The following is a 24,974-nucleotide window of genomic DNA, read 5'->3' on the forward strand; positions in this document are numbered from 1 at the left end:
GATAAATTCCTAGAAACATACAACCTACCAAGACTGAATCACGAAGAAACAGAAACCTGAAAGATGAGTACAATTAAGGTGATTGAAGTAGTAATCAAAAATCTCTCAGCAAAGAAAAGCCTTGGATCAGATGGATTTGCGGGTGCATTACACCAATCACTCAAAGAAGAATTCATACCAATCCTTTTTAAAATCTTCCAAAAAATCAAAGAAGAGGGAACACTTCCAAACTCATTTTGTGAGTCCAGCATCATCCTGATACCAAAGCCAGACAAAGACACTGCAAGAAAAGAGAACTAAAGGCCAATATCCCTAATGAACATAGATGCAAAAATCTTTAATAAATTACGAGCAAACCAAACTCAACAGCGTGCTAAAGGGATTATATACTATAACCAAGTAGAATTTATTCCTGGGATGCAAGGATTGTTCAACCTACGAAAATCAATCTATGTGACATACCAAATTAACATAATAAAAGATAAACCCCACGTGACCATCTTGATAGATTCAGAAGAGGCATTTGACAAAATTGACCATCCATGATTAAAAATCTCCACAAAACAGAAGGAACTTACATCAATACAATAGAGGCCATACATGAAAATTCTATAGCTAACATCAAAATTAATGGGGAAACACTGAAAAGCTTTCCTCTAATTTACAGCACAAGGTAAGAATGCTCACTCTTGCCACTTCTATTCAACTTAGTCTAGGCAGAGCAATTAGACAAGGCAAAGAGATAAAAGGCATACAAATCAGAAAGGAAGAAATAAAATTGTCTCTGTTTGTGGATGAAATAATCATATATGGAGAACATACTAAACACTCAACCACAACAAAAAAACTGTTGGCACTGATAAACGAATTCAGCAAAATTGCAGGATACAAATTGAGTACACAAAAATTGGTGGCATTTCTATGGACTAACAGTGGACTATGGGAAAAGGAAATTAAGAAAACAATTCCATTTACACAATAGCAGCAAAAATAATAAAATACTTAGGAATAACCTCAACCAAAGAAGTAAACAACTTGTACACTGAAAACTGTAAAACACTGATGAAGGAAATTAAAGATGATAAATGGAAGGACAGCCTCATGTTCATGGGTTTGAAGACTTAATGTTGCTGAAATGTCTGTCCTACTACAAGTGATCTACAGATTCAATGCAATCCCTATCAAAATTCTAATGGCATCCTACAGAAACAGAAAAAAAATCCTAAAATTCATTTGGGACTACAAAAGACCCTGAAATAGTCAAAGCAATCTTGAGCAAGATGAACAAAGCTAGAAGCATTACATTTCCTGGTTCTAAAAGGTATTTCACAGCTATAGTGTATAAATACATATGTATAGACCAATGGAACAGAACAGAGAACCCTGAAATAAATCCACACACTTATGGTCAAATGGTCTACAACATGGATGCCAAGAACACATAATGGAGAAAGGTTAGTCTCTCCAACAAATGATGCTGGGAAAACTGGATATCCCATGCAGAAGAATGATCCTGGACCCTCATCTCATACCACATACAGAAATCAACCCCAAATGGATTAAAGACTTACATGTAAAACCTAAATCTATAAAACTATAAGAGGAAAACATAGGAAACATTTTTTTTTTGGACATTGGTCTTGACAATGATTTTTTTTGGTTATTACAGCAAAAAGTGCAGGCAATAAAAGCAAAAATAGACAAGCAGGATTGTATCAAACTAGAAAGTTTCTGCACAGCAAAGAAAACAAGGCAAGCTACAGAAAAGAATAAAATATTTGCAAAGCATGTATCTGATAAGGGGTTAATATCCAAAATATATAAGGAACTCATATAACTCAATAGCAAAAAACCAAATATCTTGATTAAAAAATGGGCACGGTGATGATAATTAACAAGATTGTATTGTATATTTGAAATTTGTTAAAAATGCAGGTCCTAAATTAAATCTTCTTAACACACACACACATACAATAGTAACTATGCAGGGGTGAAGAATATGTTATTTAGTTTGGTTGTGGTGAGCTTTTCACAATGTGTACATATATCAAAACATCAAATTGTACATCTAAAATATATATAACCTTTATATATCAAAGATATTTCAAAAAAGTTGTTAAAAAGTCAAAAATAAAAAAAATGGAATCATCATAATTTTGAACTTAACTTTTTTAACTTAAAAATGGTTTACAGCTATCTTTCTAAGTCAATGTGTGCAGACCTACTTACCTAAGTCTTTCTAATGGCCATAGAATTCTCCAATGCATGAATGCCCTCTCACTAGTTTTTAGGTTGTTTGCATTTTTTTTGTCTCTTGTAAACAATGTTACAGCAAGCCCAGCATATATCTTTCTATAATGGTATTAGCATTTTCCACAGGCTGATTTGAGAATCTAATAAGATAGTGGATGTAAAAGTGATTTATGACTCTGAAAGTATAAAGAGTATTCATTATTACCAACATCCTGTATTGAATTTAAAAAGGAGGTGAAGTTTTTAGAAGCTGAGAAAGTCAATGATCAAATAAAGGTACTTTTCCTTGATCTTTGAAAAAAACATCTCTAACACAGTGAATTTCAACCTTTGCTGTGCATCCAGTTCACCTGGGTACTTAGAAAACCCACCTATGCCTGACCCTCCACCCCCTAAATTCTGATTTGATTGATTTGGGGGTGGGAACAAGGTACTGGTACTTGTTTAAAGCTCTCCAGCTAGAGAGGAGCTGGCGTGGAGAACCAGGGCGACATTATCCATGAGCATCAGCATCCCATCAGTGTCCACTCAGGTGGGTGGTGCCCTGAGTCTGAGAATATCCTGAACATCTTGAGTCAGTAGCACGGCTCATGGAGGGAGAACTTGTTGTTGCTGCTCTTGAAATATCCTATTTGTTTGTTGCTTCTTCACGTCTTGTGAGTTTTTCCAGTGCTGGCAGACGGTTTAATGCAGCAGCTACTCTGCCATCAAAAAGCCAGTGATAGGCAGAGGCTAGTGAGTTAGCTCTGCCTGTGCAGGACTCAGGCCCGGCAGGCTGATCGGGCCTCTGCTCAGCAATCTCGTCTGCCTGCTTCCTGCCCACGCAGCCAGGACTTTCTGCAGGTGGAGAACCAGGAGCTATGGGGGCACCTGCCACACCTCCTTTCTGAGTTGAGTAAGCTTCTTGATGAGAACCAAAACACGTCCTGCCATCTGCTAAGATCTTCCAATCAGGTGACTTGCAAAGCCACCTGGGGACGTGCTAGTGCTGAAGCAGGCCTTGACATTTCAGCATGTTCTGAGAACTAGGCCTTGGAGAGCAGGGAGGTGGAAGGCAATCCCATGGAGTGATTCCCCTCTCCAACTTGTAAGACTGGAAAAGGCAGGAAGATGTCTCTCGGGTGCTCCACTGGGTGGGATTCCAGAGGGACCGGGCGCTGTGAGAGAGAGGCTGGCAAGCATGGGGGGAGAGCCTGTGCTCTGATGCAAGCTTAACATGTTTAGAATTTTGATCTGAAGTGTCTTGCCTCCTCCTCGCTCCAACGTATGTTGCCTAGGATTCTGAGATCAGGTTGAACCAAATGAAATTGACTTTCTGATCTACAAAAATGATGACTTTATAGAGTTAACATAATAAAGCTGTTTTGAATGCAGCATTCACCCCTCACATAGACATTAGACATTAAAAAGGCGACACAGTACTTTGCTGCTCAACATGCAGCGCGGGGACCAGCAACAGCCACAGGATCTGGGAACTTGATAGAGAAATGCAGAATCTTGAATCCTGCTCAAGACCTCCTGAATTAAGATCTTCATTTTAACCAATTTCCAGTGGTTGGAACGTACGTTATTAGTAGTTGAGAAGTACCGGTTTTGCAGACACTGCTGGCTGGTTAGCAGGGCCCTAGTTTGTCTGGCTGAACTGTCCTCTGGTCCACTTTGGCTGAGTCTAGGGGCACATGCATTATGGATGTTGGAAGAGGGGCTGAGTTCAGTTCATAGGAGACCTAGAAGAGGAGCCATGGAAGGGTTTTGAACAGGAGATAAGATAATGAGAATGGGCTGTAAGAGGGAGATTGGAGCAAGGAGAAACTGGGGGAAGGGAGGATTTAATTTCAGATGGAGGCTGTTAAGGCAGAGACTGTTCCACAGGACTTTGCCATTTGTAGGATTTGCATGTGTGTGACTAGTGGGGACCAAGTGATCCCCCCGGCCTCAGACCCGTCAGGACTACCGGAAGACCACAGGAAGCAGCTTGGCAAGGTCCAGGCTTCTTGTTCCTACCTGTCAATACACAATTTTGGGATCAAAAGCAAGAGGGGGGTTCATGCATCAACAGCAGGGCTTAACTGTGAAAAACACCGCTTCCCTTTCACCTGCCTCCCAGGTCCTTTTCAGTGGCAGTTACAGTCCCTCCAGCTGTTGACTTGTTCTCCCCCAGACGGGCACTGTGGCACCAATCCAACACACTAACCACACACATCATGCATGTGGGTGTGGGGGGGTCTGCTGCTTGTCTTGCTATTAATTTGGGATTGAGGAGCAGCTGTGTGCAAATCATAACCTGCTAGGAAGAGAGTATAAGATTGGCAAGTGGGTTCTGATTGTGGTGCCTGTGGATAACTTCTTGCCATTTATGTGTAATATTTAAAAACCCAAACCCTACAAAGTCAGACTTTTGAATAATTTGGATGAGCACTAAGCTATAGTTTGAGCCTCTTTGGGGGCCAGTGATGACATGCTAATTAAACATCAAGTTTAGCTATTCATTAAAGAGACCCTCAAGGGCTTCTGCTAGCCTCATTGAAATTACCACATGAGAGAGCTAAACCTGGATTACTGGAAATCATTTTATAATCTTGACTTTTTATTAATTTACACAGGTGTCCTCCTAGAGAAGCTTTCTGGAAATACAAGATGGAGAAATGGCTATCTTAGACAAAGAAATAAGATACTGTTGGACTTTTCACGATGCTCAGACAAGGTAGATACTGTGACCCAGAGCATTCTCTCTATCCAAGTTCTCTGTGATCTGATGTGACTCTTCATTGTTTCGCACTAACTTCCCAGAACATGCTGCCTCACCTCAGCCTTTTACAAAGATGTGGAATTTGTCCATTCAAAATATCTTTGAGGGCCAACTATGTGCCGAGGCCTGCTGGAATGAGACTGGTAAAGTTCTTGTCCTTCTAGAGCTAATTTCAGATGGTGGTAAGAGCTTTGAGGGAAACCAAGCAAGGTTTTGGCTTGCAAAGTGAATGGCAGTGGGGAAAAATTGGGAGTGGCATTCAGGAGTGGGGACAATGTCAGATAGTGTGGCTGGTGAAGGTCTCTCTACAGAGGTGACATTGGAGCTGAGTTCTGATGCTGAAGAGGAGCCAGGTATGAGAAGATTGGAGGGAAGTGCATTGCTGGCAGAGAGCACAGCCAGTGCAAAGGGCCTGAGGTAGGGATACACAGCTGAGTGTGGTTGGGAAGGGTGAAGGTGGCTCAAGATGGGACCAGCTTATGCAGGGCTCTTATGCAGGGCTTATGTAGACCAGTGAGGAGCTTTGATTTTATTCCAAGTGCAACACACAGTCACTGGTTTTAAGGAAGAAATCAATTGCTCTGCTGTGCCTTGGGTTTTTCTTTTTTGTTTATTTTTTCCAATGTGCATTTTTGAACAATCCCTCTGGTCACTGTTAGAGGGCAAAGAGGAGACAGGGGAGGCTTTGTCTGCCCTTCTTTACCTTACAGCTTAGCTTTGGCCTCATATTCCCCAGAACACCTTCCATGAACCACTGACATTAAGCATCAAGTACAGCTCCCCTCTGTTCCCAGGGCGCTTTCATCCAGCAGGCAAGCTCAAAACAGCTTACACCCAGGGTGGCATGAGTCCTGAGTAATCACAACAGACGCAAGCCACTGACAACTGGTACAGACACGCGAGCACTGAATGCTGTGTTGATGTCAGTCATTGTCATCATTTGTTGACGACCATAACCAACATTTGTTGACGACCATAACCAATATTTGTTGAGCACTGGTTTGTGCCAGAGACAATGCCAGCAGTGACATCACCTTATTTAAATCTCACAAAATTCCGTTAGTTAGCGCCATCATCTCCATTTGACTCATGGGGGCACTGAGTCACTGAGAGATTATTTGCTTAAGAAAGTGGTGGAGTTGGGATTGTGTGTGGTTCCTATGACTAGAGAGTTCATATTCATGAGCCATGATACTTTGAAACTATTCTCTTTATGTCTGTCCCTACTTTTGAATAGAATATCAAGGGCAGGGATATCTCCAGTGCCTGTCATGGATCTTGGCTTAGAGGACATGTTGACAAGTGTTTGCTGAATGACTGCCAATTCTGCATCTCATGGAGCCTTAGGCCTGAAAGGAGCCTTAGAAAAAACCCATGTGAACTCACTTTTAAAAAAAATTTTGACCAGAGAGAGACTATGTCTTGTCCAAGGTTATGTGGGCATTCATACATCCATTTGTTCAACAAATGTTTACTGAGCAACTACTCAGTGAGGGAGAGCAATATGAGGAAAAATTGAGCAGGGCGGCAGGACCAGGAAGTGGAGAGCCTGCCAGGCCAGCTAGGGGGTCTGGATTCCATTCTAAGGTGGTGGAAAATTACGCTTATGTCCTAGAATTCTCTGCCCCTAACTGAAGTAAGGAGCCGGACAAACATTGGCCTTTGGTGACAAGTAACTCAGCCTTCACGCTATTGATAAGTACTTATTCTTACTAAATGAGCAGACCTGCTGCAAGCAGGCTTCCAGGAGGACAGCAAGCTGTCCTTGTCATTGGTTAGGCTGGGAGCAGCCTCAGGTGTAAAGGTCTCAAACCAAGTTTCACTTTGAGCAACGAGGTGATTCACACGGTGTGCCAGGCTGTGGCTTGCTCACCCCTCACACCTCAACAGAGCGACCAGGTGTGTTTCCAGCCCCAACGTATATGCCTTAGTTTGTCTTTCTCAGTGTGTTGCTCCATTAGCAGAAGCCCCTTTAGTGAACTCAGGAAAGAGCAGCCTTGTTTGGAGGACCACACACAGCATTTGGGGGATAACACCGCCACTCTGATTAGCCCAAACACCTCAGTGGCTTGTCATTGCTTTTAAGACAAAGACCCCAAACTGAGCACAGGCCTTGCACGGCCCTTGACTTTTCCAACCACGGCTCCTTGTTCGATGTGCTCTGGCCACAGTGACCTTCTTTCAGTTTCCCTTACACATCATTCTTCCTCCTTCCCTAGAGCCTGTGCACACACTGTCCTTCTGCTTAGAACACGCTTCCCTCCCCTCTGTGCCTGAGTCCTCTTTCTGAACAACTTCAGTTCTCATCTCAAGGGTCACCTCTTGAGAGAGGTTGCCTTAACCCCTTCTCATGACACTCTGTGCATTTCCCCTTTGAGACACACATCACAGTTTTATTTAAATATCTATCGTGTGATTGATTAATGCCCATCACTTTCACTAGACCTTAAGCTTCATCCAGGCAAGGACTGTATCTGATTAGTCCTTGTGAGGTCCCCAATACTCAGTACCTGGCACATATGAGCAGTAGGAAGGTAGAAATAATTGTTGAATGAATGAATAAAGCCATGCAGGCTAGCAACAATGTAACAAAAAGTATGTCCTAAGGGGTAGGCAGAGCAAGCTTGGCTGAGCTGGTAAAGAAACAGCCTGGAATCCTACAGGATAGCTCTAGTGGGAACCCAGAAACTAAATATCACATTGGGGTATGTGGATTGCAAAGCCTGGCCTTGTCAGTGGGTACCCATGGGTTAGGCAAGCTTCTCATTTAAAAACAGGGATAATGCAGATGGCCAACAGGCACATGAAAAGATACTCAGCACTACCAGCCATCAAGAAAATGCGCACCAAGACCATGATGAGATATCAGCTCACGCCTGTCAGAATAGCGATTATCAAAAAGAACACAAATAACAAACGCTGGCGAGGACAGGAAGAAGAGGGAACCTTCATACACTCTTGATGGGAATGTAAACTGATGCAGCCACTGTGGAAAACTATGGAGGTTTCTCAAAAAGCTAAAAATAGAACTACCATATGACCCAGCAATTCTGCTCCTGGGTATACATCTGAAAAAACCAAAAACACTAACTTGAAAAGATACATGCAACCTAATATTCATAGCAGCTTTATTTACAATTGCCAAGATATGGAAGCAACCTAAGATATGGAAGCAACCTAAGTGTCCATCAAGATATAACTGGATAAAGAAGATGTGGTATACACACACACACAATGGAACACTACTCAGCCATAAAAAAAGAATGAAATCTTGCCATTTGTAGCAACATGGATGGACTTGGAGGGCATTATGTTAAGTGAAATAAGTCAGACAGAGAAAGACACTGTATGATATCACACGTGGAATCTAAAAAACACAGCAAACTGGTGACCCACAGATCTAGAGAACAAACTCGTGGTTACCAGTGGGGAGAGGGAAGGGGAGGGACAACATAGGAGTAAGGGAGTAAGAGGTACACACTATTAGGTATAAAATAAGCTAAAAGGATGTATTGCACAACACGGGGAATACAGCCAATATTTTGTATCTATAAATGGAGTATAATCTTTAAAAATTGTACGCCTGTAACATATAATATGGTACAGCAACGATACTTCAGTAAAAGAACTAAAAAAGTAAAAACAGGGGTAATAATACTAACTACTTCATAGAGCTGTGGTGATTTTATGAGACAGAATGCATAAAGCATTTGGCCCAGGGCGTGGCTCGTAAGCACTCAATAATTAGCTACTCTTGTTGTTGTTATCCTATAATTATCATATAAACTATAGACCAGCAGCTCCTGCAGAATCGAGGGTTAGGTGTGTGCAGCCCCCACTTCTGGATCCTCACTTGAAATGCTACCTATTCACAAGCTGGCTCATTTCCCAACATATCTTGTCCCATCTGGACATGTATGGAGTGCCTGCTGTGTTCCCGGCACCGGATGAGGTGAGAGCTTTTAAAGAGAAATGCATCCACAGTGGCTCATACTATGATTCAGACGGCGGGGGACTTTCTCTGTAAAGAGTCATTTAATAAATATCGTCATATTAACTACATGGTCTCCATCACAGCTACTCATTTCTGCTTTTATATGAAAGCAGCCATAGACGATATAAAAGAATGGTCATGGCTGTGTCCAACAAAACTTTATTTACAAAAGCAGGTGGCAGGCTGTATCTGGCCAGCTTGGATAGTTTATATTTGAGAGATGAATAAAAAAACTTTAGGGGCATACATTTTCCAGGAAGTAGTCTACAAAAATAGGAAGAATATACATATTAAAACATACATTAAAAATACATATTAACCCCTCCCTTCCTTTTAAATGATGATGATTACTATTCCATATTTCTATAGCCCTTTAAGCCTTTCAAGGCATATTTAACTCAAGTGAATTTAATTCCAGTAAGTGCACAAGTCCCAAGCACCCATCCTATGATAGACCTCAGGAGTCCAGAGATAAACACTATATATTCCATATCCTTGAGGAGCTCACCCATATTACCCCATTTGTTCCTAAAATAGGCAAAGGCTCTAACAAAGGCACAGAGAGGTTAAGCAACTCTTCTGAGGTCACCCAGCCAATGTACTTTTCCTTTCAAGTGTACAACATTTTCTTTCAAGTGTATAACATTTTCTTTCCACAAGAAAGGAAAGGTGTTTTATATTTGAGATATATTTATATCACATTTCAGCAGCTGTTGCTAGAACAACAATTATAAGCTAGAACTTATTTATAGACAGTCATTAGCAAGTTTCTTTCAGTGTAAGAGCACACACAGTCTGCAGAGAAGAACACAGTTTGAAATTTAGCAACTGCCACATTCTCACCCTCAGGTTTGACAATTATCACTGGTCTGTCTGATGACTGGTGGCTTCCTGCATTTTAAGACTTGGAACACAATTTAGGTAAAAATAAAAAGAAGTGCCTCTAGTTTTGTTGACTAAAAACCTCCAAATGTGACCCAGCTATCACAGCAACCTATAAAACCATGGTGAAATATGGTATTTTCCCCTCCAGAAGATAAGAAAACTTGGATTTTTAAAGCATGGCACTTTTCACAGAAGTTGTACAGTGTGCACAAGTGTAGAGTGATATGTTTAGGTGCAGGATGACATTGGAAAGGCAATGTTTAGAGCCTCTTCTTCTGTCCAATAACCTCAGGTTAGAGGCTTAGCTCCTCTGTGCTGTAGTTTCTTCATCTGTAACATCTAAGGGAGTCATCTAAGGACTGTCATGAGAATGAAATGATAATTTACTACACAGTCTTTCAGGAGCTAGGCAGGGTATAATCAAACAAGCACAATGAATGAGGTGACACGTACAAAGTACCACACATATAAAAGGTAGTCATCAACTGCTCCTTTTTTTTCTTTCCATGATGCAAAGGTTGGATATACTTTCCTTATTGTTGGTTTCTGAATTTGAAATTTGTTGTCACCAAACTGCATATCAAGAATCTTCTAGAGAGTTCTCAGACCCTTCTCATACCCTTCTCAAGAACCACTGAGAAGTCCACAAATGATAAATGCTGGAGAGGGGTTGAGAAAGGGGAACCCTCCTACACTGCTGATGGGAGTGTAGTTTGGTGCAGCCATTATGGGAAACGGTATGGAGATTCCTCAAAAAACTGAAAGTAGAGTTACCATATGATTCAACAATCCCACTTCTGGACGTATATCCAGAGGCAACTCTAATTCGAAAGGATACATGCACCCCAATTTTCATAGCAGCACTATATACAACAGCCAAGACATGGAAACAACCTAAATGTCCATTAGCAGATCACTGGATAAAGAAGTTGTGGTATATTTATACAATGGTGTATTTCTCAGTGATAAAAAATAAAAGGATGCTATTTGCAGCAACATGGATGGACCTGGAGATCATCATTCAAAGTGAAGTAAGCCAGAAAGAGAAAGAAAACTACCATATGATATCACTTATATGTGGAATCTAAAGAAAAAAAAGAAAAAGAACACTAATGAACTCATCTACAAAACAGAAACAGATTTGCAGACACAGTAAACAATCCTATGGTTACTGGGGGTAAGTGGGTGGGAAGGGATACATTTGGGAGTTTGAGATTTGCAAATGATAACCACTATATATAAAAACAGATAAAAAAAAAACAAATTTCTTCTGCATAGCACCGGGAACTATATTCAATATCTTATAACAACCTTTAATGAAAAAGAATATGAAAATGAATATATGTATATATATGCATGACTGGGACATTAGGCTGTACACCAGAAATTGACACATTGTAACTGACTATACTTCAGTAAAAAAAAAAATGAACCACTGAGTTAGGCTGTTTCCTGATGCTTTTTATTTTCCTCAAAATGTTCTGAAATAACTGTTTCTAGAAGACAATCTTTCCTCCTACAATCCTTTTCCCGAAGCATCTATATCCCTTCCACTTCTCATGAAAGAAGCTGCTGCGAGCCAGAGCAGGATGTACCTTCTGTAGTGAGGTCCAGATCCTCCAGGAAGAGACTTAACAAGGGATGGTTGCTTCCCATCAGGATTTAAAGGTGAGGTCTGCAGGTGCTTTTTGAACTCCAGCTGATTTTAATTAATGCTCTGACTCACTGGCATCCTGCAACCCCGACTTCATTACTCCCATCCTCTTTTTCTCTGCAGTCACCTACTTCCCACCTATACCCCCATTACCTTAAATGCATCATAGCAAAGGGCATGAATGAAGATCATTTATTGGCTCTGGAGTCAAATGCTCTGGGTTCAAGTTCTAGGTTATTTAGTCTTTTTGAGCCTCACTTTTTTCCCATGCAAAAAATCTGATTACAACCTAACCCCTCAACGAGTTGTTGGGATGATTAAATGAGTCAAAACATGTAAATGAGCTAAAGTGCATAAATGAGATAAAGCAGGCTTTAGACACAAAGCAAGCATTCATCAAATGGGAGTTGTGATTACCACTATCAGAAATGTCTGACTGCTGGGGCTCAAACAAGGGAAATGAGAGGCCCAGGATAGTAAAGTGACTTGTTAGTTTCCATAAAACAGCAGAGCCAAGCCATTGACACTTGTAGGCCACAGTTCTTGAAGACAGAGTCCGTCATATGTTATTAACTTTTGTATCTTATTTTGTCTTATCATCATCTATCTAGAAGATTCTGTCATTTATCCAGAAGAGTTTTTTTTTTTTCTGTAGTCATATTATGAAAATAGTAGATATACTGAACACATTGTCTCCAACTATCTCTCTCAGCTTTATGATCCTCCCAGGGGAAGAGCATGTCCCCTGGGTGACAACCACTATTCTAGTATGTTCAGGTCATTTTTGTTAAATTTACTAAGTAAACTCACAGTCCACATAAATAGTATTAATAAAGGCTTACTTTGTCCTCATTTATTGTAGAGATGTAATGCTATATAGTTCCTCTGATTAAGGGAATAATGATTTTTCCTACTTCTACTACCCACAAAAACTTCAACGCACAAAAAAGCCTCAACTTAAATTTACAAGTACGTTCCAAAGACTTTTAAAGGGCAGATGGGCTAATGTCACTTATAATCGTATATTCAAGAAGGCTAAATGAATATTAGCTAATGGAAAACAGTATTATGTTAAAATTCTTTAATAAATTTTTATATTTTATCTTATATTTTTATTTTATTATTTATTATGATCAAGTAAGGCTCATGTCAAGCATCAAGAGTAAGTTAATATTGGAAAAAATCTTCTAATGCAATTTAGTTGAACGTAGAAAAAAAAAAGAACCACGAACATCTCAATAGGAACTACTTATACTTAAGCCCCATCTATACCAAGTTAACACCAGTCTTAGTGGAATTACTTCTCATGTCAGCTGAAGAACAAAGCTTTCACAGTTGGCTCTTCTGGCTTAACTGAAGTGGTGGCTGGTTCTTGTATCTCTTAGACACAGTAAAATCTATTAGTAAGTAACTTCAGTTTTATTGACCTGGTTACAACGACTTCAGCTTTGAACAGTACTTAAAACAAAACAAAACAAAAGGATTCAATGCTTCAACCCGATCTGATGCTGTGTGTCTTTGCCTGAGGTCTGCTCTCTGGGAATGAGCAAAGAAAGCAGCCTCCAAATGATCACGTGATAATCTGGGTCAAAGCATGTCCATGGGAGGTTGAGACAGACTCTGAGAGCCTCCTTCACCATCACTAAGTCACTAAGGGCTGATACTCACAGTGCAACATGGAACTCAGCATGCAACGCGAATGATATTTCAAGGGACCACAATGTAAGTTTTTCATCCTCATAATTATTTGTAAATGTCTATGGCCTCACTAGTTTAGATATAACTGAACTGAAGAGAACTCTGATTTATCAACTCTTCAGGGGTGATAAGCACCTTACTAGGTGCTTGCAGTAGACACAGCCAAAGGTTTGACTGAGAAAGCCTTTCTTAAAGCTGTACTTCAGTAGTCCTGGAATTAGCTAAATTCAAATTATAGAGAAACAGTAGAAACTGAACTCTCCTGTATGGTACTGGATTGAGTCTCAAGGTCAAATACTGAGTCAAAGCTCTGTTCCTTTCTTGTATTGTGACCTCAGGTTATCACCTAACATCTTTCTCAGTTTCCAGATCTGTAACGTGAGGTTAACAGCTTATATCTTTTAGGCTTTGGGGGAAGGATTTGAAAGCCTGGATTTTGAGGGACAGGATATACTTAGGTTTTATTTTTAGGATGTAGCCCAGTGCTTGGCATATTCAAGTACTTAAATACTTGAATGAATTAATGCATGTATGAAAATCCATCACACTTTATCAAATGTAATGTAACATATGTGAAATAAAATGTATTTTTTCTTTTTCTTTTTCCTTGAAAATTGAAGTACTCAATACTCAATCTTTTTAGGACATCAATAAATAATTCCTACAGGTACCCTGATCGAAGTAGCAAGGGTGAGGATTGGGAGGCTACTTGGATGATCTCTTTAGAAGAAAGGGAAAATAATTTATCTGAGGAATAGTGAGAGTCTTCTGGGGGCAAAAACAGAGGTTAAATTAAGCAAATTACAGAGGCAGACCCTGTCACTCCAGGGTCTCATACCAGAGCAAAGCAACCACTGAACCAAAAAAAGTGACAGCCCTCATTTTTCTTAGATTTCAACTCTTTAAACAAATGACTCTATCAAGACTTTTATGAGATATTATTGTCACATCTGATTTCTGCAGAGGCCATAAACACCCATCACAGAGGCAGAAAAGCATTAAATCCTCACAAACCACTTGCCGAAGCCCCCGTATTCGGTTGGTGTTAATGCAGAAGTGTCACTTTCAACGAGTACTCTCCTAACTGTCATATTAACAGAAATAGAAATACAACATCTATTAGGCAAGAGAGGAGGGTTTTCTTTCCTTTGGTAAATTAAGCTGTAGAGCAATTTGGATAAAACGTTCAGGAAACTAGGCTTGATTTTGTACACATTAATTGCATAAAGCGTGGTATGTAATAACTAGAAATACACACTTTCAAAGCCATTAAAGGACGTAAACACCATCCAGAGTGGACTGACTCTGGGGACGAGGAATGGAAAGAGTCCTGAGCCAGCTGTCAGGAGACTGGGCTTTAAAGGACAGCTCTGCCACCCACTGGGTGAGTCCTGCTTTCCTTTGGATTTTAGATCTTTATCTGGAAAACATGGAGATTTCAAGGTTAGAGTTTGGTGATTGTTTTTCAAAAAAAATGAACGCACATTGGTGGGAGGTATAGGCCGTTGTCTCCTGAGCTTTCTATCAAAGTCACTTAAATGACATTCAATTCATTGAAGCCAAATATTTAAATGGAATTTCCAGTAGACAGCATGTTTAAGGCTAGGGTTGCAAGAGGAGAGACTCTAGGGCCAGGCAGTTTGCACAGAGAAGAGAAGGGTGCTAGGTAGGGACTGTGGCCAAAGAACACATGTGTGCAGGTTAGGAAAAGTCTCTGGGCCTCCTGGCTGCCAGTTTGTAACCTCTGGTTTCTCCAACTGATAGTGTTTAGGCCCAATCAAATCAAACCCAAATGAAACAAAATATCCCAAACCTGAGAATTGACTCCCAAGCCTTCATTCATTTATTCTTTCAACAAACACTTATTTGTGTCTCCTATATACCTGGCACTATGCTGGGCATGAGGTGATAAAAAGAGGGAAGATCTTAAAGGCAGAAGGAAGCACATGTGCAAAGGCCCTGTGGCATAATGCAGGCATGTGTAAAAAGTACAGGCTGGAGCCTCACTGGGGGATGAAGGTAGGATGACCTAAGAGTGAAAGGTAGGGACCAGACCGTGCCTAGTCTTGGAGACCCTGGTAAGAATTTTGCCTTTATCCTAAAAACAATGGAAATCAGTGAAAAGTTTTAAGATGAAAGAGAGAGTGTGTGTAGAGGGGCAGGGATAGTATCAGATTTGCTTTTAGCACAGATCACTCAGCCAAAGACTATAGAGTAAAGTCTATTCTCGCCCTTGCAGAATCTGCCCAGGTCCTCAGTGAGCCAAGCATTCCAAATCCTGGAATCAGCTCACCTAAATTCAGTAACACCCAGCATGCCATGATGCTTTATAGGTTAAAAGTAATTTGAATATTTGCCTAAACATTTTAGTCATAAAAGGCACTGCAAATTATTTAGTGATTTCTTTTCTTTAAAAAAAAAAAGAGAGTTAAGAAAACAACATATCAATCCAGATTACAGGAAATGGAAGATCTCCAAATAAGTCTTGAAAAATCAGGAAAAACATTCAGGAAGATTATAAAAGATGAGTAACGAGTACAAAACAACTTTTGGCAAATACAGAAAAGTATTGGCTTGTTCCAAAGGTCGTCCAATTATTAGAAAGTAAATGGCAAAAATTACCAAGAAAGCCCTAATCCTTCTGTGGAAAAGTACAAAAACAATAATTCAGGAACTCATTTGAATGGCCCAGGGACAGCCACATTGGTTCTGACCTATGATTACCATTTAAAATGAAGCCAAATGGCAGAGGACCACTGGGGTCTGTTTTGGGGGGACTTATGTGCCACGCAGGAGAAAGGGAGCCACAAAGACACACCACACTGAAGAAGGAGGCGGCTGTGGTGATACTGATGAAATGGGCTTCCTGCCACCTTAATATAGGCTTAGAATGCAGCCCCGCCTCTGCTGTCCAGGCTGTGTTTTATTTAGCTGTCCAGGTTGCTGTGGACAGCTGGGTCTGGACAAGTCTTTACTGCATGTGACTGTCCCATGCACTGCAGGGCCTTTTGAATCTTTATTCCCCTCCCACTAATTGCTTGTAGTCACCCCCTCCCCCAATCACAGTGACAATTGTAAAAGCTCCCCAGAGGTTTTCAAATCACCTCTCCAGTACAAATATCTGCAGTGCTGGATGGGGAGGTGGGGGGTGGGGTGTGGATGGGTGGTACTGCCCAGACTGAGGGTTATGGCTGGGAAAATCAGTTTCCCTATCAAACTGGGAGTAATGATGACGTTCTTGTGATACATATCTGTGCTCTACCTCTTCATGAGAGTCTCAGGGGTCAAGTGAAAATGACCTTGGGTGGCAATACCCTTCCAGGTGTGTGGTCTAATTGTCATTCAATGCCAGTTCTTTGCAGGTTGCAGCTAGTTCCATTCTTTCCCAGTGGATTTTATTTTACAGAAAGGTCCTTTGATCTTGTTACTGAGGGGTGGGTCTGAGCTGATAGTGGGGAAAAGGAGACAGAGGAAGGGAAAGCTGAATTGCTCTCACTGTACGACATGGGAGCCCAGATGGTGCCCTTGTCCCAAGCTCCCAAAATATACTCTGGGAGGGAGGCAGAGACAGCGTTTTGCTGACAGCATTTGGGAACAGGCATGTGGGCAGTCTATATTAAGATTTCAACATCCATTCCAAGCATATCTGTGTGCAAGTGAGCACGCCGGGGATTTACTTGGAAACCACTGGGTCTGATCTCTCTGGTGCAGACTGCATTTCCATTCTTTCCCGCCCACCCGCTGAAAGCCAGGCCCAACTCCATTGTGTTTATGATATTGGGTTTAGCCCAATATCATGGTTCCATCTGTCGTTTGCCAGGGCAAAGGTTCTGTCCAATAGAACTGGGTCAGTCAGAGGGAAGTTCTTAGTCCCTTGAAAAGCCAGTGTCTGGGGGACTCCTGAGAGGGCACAGGACAGTGTGATTCACATCCACAGAGAGGTAGCACCCACTCTGTGCTGGGAGCTATGCCAGGGGAGGCAATTCCAGGATGAAGGCCTGGTCCTGGACTTGAGCACCTCCCAGTCCAGGGAGGGAGAAAGCCCGCCCACACGTGGAGAGCTTTCTGATTTAGGACCCCTCTTCACATCTATTTCCTCAATGGACCCACACAATGAGGTGGGAAGCCCCATAAAAAGACTGGCAGGACCCCCAGGCTTGGCCACTACTCTCCTGCCAGCTCCACCCAGTTCCCTGGCCCAGAGGCTCTATCTCACTTTTTGCCTCTGAAATGGCTTACTTACCCCTAAAATTCTATTGATTCTTTGAGCTCACTCCTGATTGGTTATTTCCTTCACTCCATTTCTACAAAGCTTGTTCCTAATTAGTCAAATTTTGTTATACCTTATTTGCATATGATGTTGCAAAGTGTAAACTAGCAGCCTATAAAAGCCTACATAAACCTGCAGGATGGGGTCCAGAGCTCTCTGAGTGCTGCTTTGTTTCTCACTGAGATGCAGGTTGCTGTCACAACTGAGCTGTAGCACCAAGCTATAACACATTTTTTTTTGCAACAACAATAGCCCGGTTGTGACTTAGGCCAAGAAGTCTTGAAATCTACTTTAGGACAGGAGAAACTGAGGGCCCAAAATCACTCAGCAGGTAAATGGCAGATCCTAAGCCTGAATCCAGATCTCTTACTTTCATTCACAGTTTAAATGCTTATATTGGAGTGTTAGTTAGTACCAGCTGTGGAGTAAAAGGCACAAGGCCCGTTCTCCAGTGGGCTCCTTCCTCATCATCAGCCTGGGGTCCTGTCTCTGAGGTTGGAGGGAGCCGGTTCAGTGTGTCCATCAGCTGTGAGTCTCAGGTTCTGTCCCTCCTGGTAGGAGCTGCTGCTAACCCCTCCCCTGCAAGTTCTGGCCAGGGGCCAGCCTCTTAGCTTTTCCCACCTGCTAATGCTGTCTCCTTCTTCCCCTCCTCCAGACTTCCCTATACTTGGCTTGCCCTTAGGGCCTCCACAGCCCGATCCCAATTTCTCCAGCTTTCTCCCACTTCTCTAAAACACACCACTAGCCACTTAGGGGCTCCTAACTGCTCCCTGCATGTGCCTTACAGTGTCACAAGCTTGGCCTTTGCCTATGCTGTTCATCTTCCCCCAGGATGGGCTTGTTTATTAGCCATCATTTCTGCCAATTGAAAGCCCCTGCTAACTGCCATCTCCTCCATGCTGACTTTCTGGGTTTCCTTGTCTGAATTTGTCCTCTTCCTCCTTTTGAATTCTTTTAGTACTAAAATGTGGATTTTACTCACTTTAAATGACAACTTTTGTGTGCTTGCATCAATTCCCTCATAGCCTCTAAGTAGTGGAAAGAGTTACAGACCTAACCCTAGCTCTGGCACTAACTCTGCGACTTAGGGCCAGCGAATTAAACTTTCTGAACTTGAGTTTCTTCATCTTTAAGATAAGGATGCTATTACTTATTTCTCCAGTTGTTCAACTTAATAGCAAAGGATTATATAAACCAATGCATGTAAAACACCTAGCCCATGTCAGACATACTCTAGAAGCTCAAGAATCGCAATTTACCCCTACCCAACTGTCTTTATTACCTCTTCCCCAAAATACACATATAGCTACATACATGCGCACCGCCACCATCCCACCATCACCACCACCGAGATGGTTCTATGCCTAGTGTACATGGAATTACAGCATGTCAGAGCTGCGAGGTTCATTAGCAGTCCATTGTTTTAGTCATTATTTTGCATCTGAGCAGCTAACACCTGGGTTGGGGGTTAGTTGCCCTAAGTTAGTGTAGTAATAAAACTAACATTTATTGGTTTCCTACTATATGCCGAGCATTGTACTTGGAGGTTCACAAGCATGATCTTATGATCCTCCCAGTGAATCCCCTATGAGGTCAGGTAATAATGTTTTCATTATTCCCACTTTATAGAGGGGTTGGGGTGGGAAATTACAACTTAAAGAAGTTAAGTAGCTTGTCTGATACTTCACTTTGCTAATACATTGAAAAGCTAAAATTTGAACTCCAGAGCCTAATTCCAGAGCCCAGCTCTTAACTAGAAGCCAAAATGAAAGTGGATTCTGGATACCCTGCAGAATTCCTGCATTCTTTCCAGACTCCTCTCCAGGCCCTCAGGAAGGGCTGTGGGAATTCAGAAAAAGTCAGGTCCCAAATCCTCTGCTGGGGCTATTTGCCTAGCTCTGCCCAGTAGACCCGACTTGAACAGAAGTGAATCCCACCTGGCTGGACCCCTTGCCTTCCCATCTCCTCCTTCAGTAGCTAAAATAAGTTCCCCAAGGGCCAGCTGCTTACTGTGGAGACTTCTGGTAAGCTTTGCTGGAGCAGAAGCCTGGAAGGAGAACCCCAACAACTTTGGGTGGGGAGAACGCCCTCAGGCCTGCCCGAGAGACAAGACTCTAAGCTCTAACTTGGGCCGACACAAAACGCACATCTCTCTTGCTGGTCACTCTGTGCTGAATGGGCTTGGGTGTTGAGCTGTTAGGATACTAGAGAGGACCGTCTCTTGCTTTTCTAGGCCTGTGGGTGTGGAGCTGGGTAGCGCAGGGGTTAGCAAGCACTGCCTCCCAGTGCCGGCCTGGAGCCTTAATGCTCATTCTCATCTTTTGGCATTTGGAAAGCAGGACACCTAAAGCCCCAGATGACAGAGACACGGGGTGAACCCAAGGCAACCCCACACAGCTACCCCAACTGGCTGTGGCAAATTACTGCATCTATACAAGGGAGACTTCTGAGTGTTCACAGGAAATTTTATACTCCACGTCTCAGCTTATACGAATCCATGCTCGGGGTCCCACAAGCTGGACTTCTTTCCAGACCTACTTCTCTTGTAGCCCCTCTGACAACGCCAGCATCCACCCAGCACTGCATTGGTACACTTGGGTGCTTTGGAAGACTCTTGTGTCTTCCTTATTCCTGTGGGTCCATTAGTCACTGAGTCCCGTGGATTTCAGTAACATTTCTAAGAGTTCTTACACTTGTCCCCATCCTCTTTACTCCCAGTGCCACTACTTCAGTTCAGGGCCCTGCCTAATCTTACCTGGATTATTTCATAACTTCCTAACTAAGCTCGCTGCTTCCCACCTTATGTCCCTCCAGTCCAAACCCTGCACAGTGGGCACTATGATGATTCTAAGTGTAAACATTTTACTCCCCTGCTTAGGGAGCCCTTCTGAGGCACTTCACACTCCTTAGGGAAACGTCTAGGTTCTTCCATCACCTGAAGGCCCTTTGCAAACCTCCTGCTTCACCTTCCACTATGCCTGCAAACCACACGTGCCAGCCATGCTGAGATAGGCTGAGACCTGGGACCCTTTGCGAGAGTGATTTCACCTGGACAAACATCTCCAGCAACAGAATACAAAGCAACTATAAGAGACTAAGAATATCTGCACACACACACAGTCCAGGCAATCATGAACAATAAGATACAAAAAGGCCAAAATGCAAGTGCCATTTCTGAAGTGCAGGAGCAAAAGCAGGGTACTTACTATGCAAGACCCCTGCACACAGCACCAAGGGGGTGGGCTGACCACCTAAGCCACCCCGCTGGCCCGACCCACCCACTGCCCCTACCTCACCCTATTTGAGGGGAGTGAGCAAGGTAACCTGTTCCTTGCTTTTGCTGCCTCCTGCTGTACCATGAGTCCCAGTAAAACCTTGCCTGAATTCCTCATCTGGCCTTTTACCAATTTCTATTGGTTAAAGTGCCCAAGAACCTGAATCGGTAGCAGTGCTAAGCTACTGCAGCTTCCTGGACAGATGGACAGACCCCACTGCACATCTGTACCTTTACATATGCCTTTCCCTCCACCTGATAAGTCCTTCACCCCTGTGTCCATCTGGCAAACTTCTACTCATCCTTCAAAATGCTGCCCAGGCTTCACCCTCCAGGTAGGGATGCTCACGTGTGCCTCTGTGTCAACCTCATTCCCACCGCATACCTCTACTCAGGCCTTTCTTGCTCCAAGTCACAATCACTGTTCACAGGAGCATCTCCCCAGGAGAACGAGAGCTGCCAAAGGCAGGACTGTGGCTGATAGAAACGGTGCCCCCTGGGATCTAGCACAGCCCCTGTTGCATCACGGGCACTACATACATTTTGCTTATATGGATGATTTTCCCCAAGCTGATCAAGCTGATTTCTCTCACAAAGTACAACCAACACAGAGAAGAAAAATCATCCTCTTACTTAGGGAAAAAATTATTGACCTGTCTTAAAACTGTAAAACCTTTGAACAACTGCTTTATTCTTCTTCTGCAGTTTCTTTTTCTTTTTGTGTGTGTATGTGTGGCTGTAGTCTGGATAAGTTGCCTGAGTTTTATTCATTTTCCAAACTCTGATCATTATCTTGGGGGGTGAGGTGGGATGAAACAACAAATAATCCATTGTAGCTTTTTTTGGCTCCCAGAGACATATATAGAGCAGCCTCTGAAGAAGTCTTAACATTGGGAGAGATGCTATAATCTGCATTTTATTAATTAATCCATATATCTACCTGTCATTCCTTCTTTTCTATGGCCTTCTGCACAGCAGTGGTACACACTTCTGCTGTTGGTAAATTGGCACAATAAATCTGGTGGGCTCACCTCTATTTTCAGCAGTTAACTTAACATTTTATCACAGGGCTATGGTCTCAGAATTGAAGTCAGTTAAAAAGATTAATACCATTTAATACCAACCAGAAAGAAGACGCCAGAAATCTGTTTAAGGTTTGTTATTCATGTCTTCATTTCCTTTGTGCATGTATTGTGATAAGCATAACCATCCTTTTTAGGCTGCTGCTAATAACTACTTAAAATGATTAAGGCAACTAGTTATTTCCTGTAAGAAAATTGCTCTGCTGCCATTAACATGGAATTCACACGGCTCCCCTTTCATCTTCAGCACACAGCCTTTACCCCCTAGTTGCCTTAAATAAGCAGAGAACCATCTCAAAGAGGGTGCTTCCTTCATAAAAGATGAGCTCTGAAGAGGCAAGGGGTAAGAAAGTGTAGCTTTGCAGAGGACACTGCAATGGAGGCAGCTGCTAGGAGGGAACACCTGGCTTACTTCCGCCTTGTAAGCACATCCCCCTGACCTGCCATGGGTTTTGCAGGGGTGTCATCGACATAATTAGCATAATTGACATTATTCTCTGTGTGGCCTGAGCAATATGAATGGGATCTGTGACTCTTTAAATCTCCCTGTTCTCTGGGCCAGTGGTTCCTACATTTTTTCTCACCTGACATACATGACATTCACATGTGATACACACTCCCTTGGGAGTACTCTGCTTTTTGAGAAGGACCCACAGGTATCTTGCAGGGATATAAAGCACTGTCAGTGATGGCTGGTTATTGGAGGTTTCAGCACAATTAAGATTGGTCAGTGCTACTTGGAGTCTATGAACATGAGGGTACAAGTGTTTGTTGAAGTACCTATTTTCAATTCTTTTGGATATATACCTAGGAGTAGAATGGCTGAGTCATATGGTAGTTTTCTGTTTAACCTTTTGAGGACCTGCCAAACTGTTTTCCTACATTTTAAAATTGAGCATTACCTGTGCCAGACACTGAGTGAAAGAGTTTGCAAACCGTGCACTTGGACGGCGGACATCTAGAGACAGGAAGGGCCCAGAAAGCTGAGGTGGTGCAGACAGATTGGTAGCATCTTTCCCTATTGTCCCTCTCACTTGCTCACTCTGTCCATGTGAGTGGCACGTCCAGCATGGGCATCACCTAGGAGCTTGTTAGAAATGTAGGATCGAGGGCCCTGCCCAGACCCACTGCATCAGCATTTCTGGGGCTGAGGCCCAGGAATCCGTTTTGAGCAACTAATTCAGGTGATTCTGATGATTTCTCAAGTTTGAGAAGCTCTGAGATAGACTTTAAGGGAGCTGTACAACCACTGTCTCTCTTCTCCCATCAGAAAACCTATTGACAGCAAAGTGAGCAAGAGAGAGAGACTGCTTTAGGGATAGATTTGCGTTCACTTTACTTTATATGGAATAAATCGTCTGCAACACTCCTCACTGTGAGCAAATTGTGTGCACCTTGCTTCACATCACTAACAACACTAGCCCCTTCTGGGCAGGTCTGCATGGAGAGTCACCTTGGCCCCATGTCATGTCAGTAGCCTCTCAACTGGTCCCTGCAGAAATGATCTAGGGTCTTTTCTCAGATTTCTTTTTTTAATTGAAATGCAATTGACATACAATATCCTATTACTTTCAGGTGTACATCATGGTGACTTTACATTAGTATACATTAGGAAATGGTCACCACGATAAGTCTAATTACAGTCTGTCACCATACAAATTTATTGCAATAGTATTGACTATATTCTCTATGCTGTACATTATAATCCAATGACTTAGTTATTTTATATCTGGAAGTTTGTACCTCTTAGTCCCTTTCACTGATTTCCCCTTCTCCCTCTCCTTAACCTCTCCCCACTCTGGTGACCACCAATTTCTTTCCTGTATCTAAAAGTCTGTTTCTGATTTGTTTATTCATTTGTTTTGTATTTCAGATTCCACATATAAGTAAAGGCGCACAGTATTTGTCTTTCTATGTTTGACTTATTTCCTTAACGTCATAACTTCTAGGTCCATCCATGTTGTCACAAATGGCAAGATTTCATTCTTTTTTATGATTGAGTAATATTCCATCACACACATATAAATTTCATCATATATATACATATATATATATTTTTTTTTACACCACATCTTTATCCATTTATTCATTGATGGACATTTAGGCAGCTTCCATATCTTGTCTATTGTAAATTATGCCACAGTGAACACGGGAGTGCAGGTATGTCTTCAAATTAGTGTTTTTTTGTTTCCTTCAGATAAATACCCAGAAGGGGAGTTGCTGGGTCATACGGCAGTTACAGTCTAGGATCTTCCCGGTAATGTCTGAGACTGGGCTCTTAGCCAGCAGCCAGGCCAGCCTGCAAGTATGACGATTGGCCCACCTGTGCAGTCCCTGCTTCAGGATTAGCCCTCTGTGACTCCCTGACAGCCAAGAGCAGCCTTGACATGTGATGTTTGGTGTTTGTGTTGATCTGTTCAGGTTTCTGCTGGTCAAGAAATGGCAATGTACTATTGCATTGAAAGACTGTGCCTCTTGTTGTCAGACAGACCAGGGTTCAAATCCCGGTTCTGTCGCTCAAATCTGAATATGTTTCCGAGGCTTCAATCCCTTGCCTGCAAAATGGGTTAATAATATCTATTACATGGCATAATGTTTGTCCAATAAATAGTGGTTATAATTAATATAATTATAATTAATCCTTGCTGATGGTGCATGTGGGAACTCCCCATGGTGCTTCTGCCCTCCTCTCCCTCTTGTCTCCTATTAATAATAAATAAAGAAATACATGGAAAGAGGAAGATGATCAAGGTGGGCAGAGAGAGCAAGAGAGACACACCTGACATGGATTCCTAAAGATTGCTCGGAATACTTCATCCCCCTCCTCTGGTCACCTCCTGTTTCTAGATGTTTTCATCCAAATGCACAATCTTGTGAACTCTTTCACTCAATGCCTGGCACAGGGTAAGTGCTCAATAAAAAGTAAAATAGGAAAACAGCTTGGCAGCACCTCAAAAAGTAAAACATAACAATTACCATGTAAACCAGAAATTCCACTCCTAGGCATATATTCAAAAGAGTGGAAAATAGGTACATAAACAAAAATCCATACAGTGCATATTTATAGTCACACTACTCACAATAGACAAAATATGTAAAGCACCCAAATGTCCAT

General features: G+C 42.2%; 1 protein-coding gene across 1 annotated transcript in view; it reads right to left on the reverse strand.

Annotated features, from left to right (window-relative positions):
* Positions 1–24,974, reverse strand: part of CA10 (carbonic anhydrase 10) — a 511,272-nt gene that overhangs the window by 24,072 nt on the left and 462,226 nt on the right. The gene's annotated exons all lie outside the window — the stretch shown is intronic.

The sequence above is a fragment of the Camelus ferus genome, chromosome 16 (assembly GCF_009834535.1).
Source record: "Camelus ferus isolate YT-003-E chromosome 16, BCGSAC_Cfer_1.0, whole genome shotgun sequence".
Taxonomy (NCBI): domain Eukaryota; kingdom Metazoa; phylum Chordata; class Mammalia; order Artiodactyla; family Camelidae; genus Camelus; species Camelus ferus.